At 40.6% G+C, this 2,369-nt stretch overlaps 1 pseudogene; it reads right to left on the bottom strand.

The window, feature by feature from the left end:
• Nucleotides 1–1,785: 1,785 nt before the first annotated feature.
• Nucleotides 1,786–1,903, bottom strand: LOC126250065 (5S ribosomal RNA; annotated as a pseudogene).
• Between the last annotated feature and the right edge of the window lie 466 nt (nt 1,904–2,369).

Genomic DNA, 2,369 nt, shown 5'->3' with positions numbered 1-2,369 from the left:
TTGGGGTGTACTTTGTGAGACCAGTGCCACGTGATTATACAATTGTTTGACCCATCAGGTGAATAGTAAGACGATAGTAACCAGTTCGAGGTTTTTCTTTTGTAAATTGCGTTTCTATGTAATTTGTTTTAATTATCAAAATTGTTGTGGAGTTACACTCTTTGTGTAAACCAAGATGGCCACGTGAAGCATGTGGTGTAATCATCAAAGTAGCCCTCAGCTATTTTTTTCGGGAAGATTTCACAGAGAGTTAGTATGAATTTAGTATACCAGTGTGTGGTAATTACATGACGGACAGGATTGCGCTACGAACGTAACTTCTTTGGGTGAAAATTGAATCGTTTGCTTGTGGTTAATTTCCTCTTCCATATGTTTCAACGTTCTTCGTGTGTTATTTTATGAATGCAGTGTTGTATGCAGTCTCCCAATCTTGGCTCCATATTTTATGTGTTCCGTAAGATTACAAATTCACATTTTCACAATCCTAAATAAGGCACCAGTTTAGTTATGAATCAAGTTTATTATGCTGAAATTTCAATGATCAATGTTAAAATAAATGTCCAAATATAAACTAATTTATTTCTTTTTATTTAAATTCTCTTTATATATATATATATATATATATATATATATATATATATATATATATATATATATCACCGGTTGTCGTAAGATGACTATTAAAAGATTATAATTAATGTTAGTCTGGTTGGGAATTTGGTAAGCTAGACTGGATACCTGGTGAAACAGTTGCTCAGTAATTCAAGGTTAACTTCCCCAGATAGCTCACAGCTTTTAAGCCGCTTTTATTGTTGAATATTGGCACGGCTTTCAGAGCAAATTAATGCATCAACATTACAACCTTCATTATTACTGGTATTATTCACAACAGTATAAGTGGAGAAATGCATCGACAATTCGAGAGAAACTTAGAATATTAGTACGATATTGCAGTGCCTGTGTTATTCCGAATTACGATGCAATGTTCGTTTGAACATGCATGCATGTCCGAAGGAACGTTGCATAGCCACTGCAATATCGTATTTATCCGCCGACACCGGGCTAGCGACTTTCAAGCAAAATGTCTCCCCTGTACAGCAACATACGTAATGGATGTACGAGTACAAGCTGTTGACACATGGTTGACGACAGACACAAGTTTGTGTCTGGCCGTGAGTAGTACTCGGAGAGCCAAATGGTAAGGCGACCTGTAACGAAATCGCTCGTTTCTGATAACACCAAGTGCAATAATATTGTCGTTGAGTAGTAACCAGAAAAGCAGATGCGTTAACCAATGTAACTTATGTTACCACAGAGCACCGAAAGGAAGTGAACAGTTAGCAGTGAAGAGTGGCAGGTAATAGCAGTCATTACCGTAAGTTACATCGAGCCATTACCAGGAAGCAGTCGCAATTAGTAGTCGTAGAGAGCAGTACTACAGCGAGCCCCGAAGACCCTATAGAGTGACCCTTTGGTGCTGCAGTAAACTAAGAGAAGACCGTATTCAATCTAGGGAGGACAACTGAGTTCCCAATAAGTTTCCAGCAACAATTATTGCTTTGAAAACTAAAAGCTAAACACCGCCCGAACAGGCTACGAAGGCCCTACGGTAACGACCGGCCGCCGTGTCATCCTCAGCCCACAGGCGTCACTGGCTGCGGATATGGAGGGGCATGTGGCCAGAAACCGCTCTCCCAGCCGTATGTTAGTTTACGAGACCGGAGCCGTTACTTCTCATTCAAGTAGCTCCACAATTTGCCTCGCAAAGACTGAGTGCACCCCGCTTGCCAACAGCGCTCGGCAGACCGGATGGTCACCCATCCAAGTGCTAGCCCAGCCCGACAGCGCTTAACTTCGATGATCTGACGGGAACCGGTGTTACCACTGAGGCAAGGCCGTTGACAGTTATTGCCTTGAGAAGAAGCAATATAGAGTTTGTCTCTGGTAACAACGAGTAGTCGTTGAATTTTTCTGTGTGTCAGAATGTAGTAAGCAACAAGCTCTGCCTTGCTTTTGTGTCCTAGTGCGAATAAAGTATCTCAGTACCTAATTCGTAACAATTTTAGTTAATATTTGCTGATTATCAGAATATAAAGACGAACATGTGTTGTCTCACACTTGTCTCCAGTCATGATTAAGTGTATGACTGTGTGTTGTCGGAAAAAAGTTGCAAGCAGAACCCTCGTTTGTAAAAGAGGAAGTCAGAACTCAGGTACCGGGAGTTGCTACGAATACCATATATATAGAGCGGTAGTGTGTACCACTTGCAAAGAAATACAGCCACTGTAAGACACCTCTCAGAATATGTTTGAACTACTGGCAAAATAAAAGGTTATTAACTTCAATCCTTAAGAGTTTGCACCCTTATT

The sequence above is a fragment of the Schistocerca nitens genome, chromosome 3 (genome assembly GCF_023898315.1).
Source record: "Schistocerca nitens isolate TAMUIC-IGC-003100 chromosome 3, iqSchNite1.1, whole genome shotgun sequence".
Classification (NCBI taxonomy): domain Eukaryota; kingdom Metazoa; phylum Arthropoda; class Insecta; order Orthoptera; family Acrididae; genus Schistocerca; species Schistocerca nitens.
Note: the sequence above shows the minus strand (reverse complement) of the source record. Positions and strands in the feature narration are given on the sequence as shown.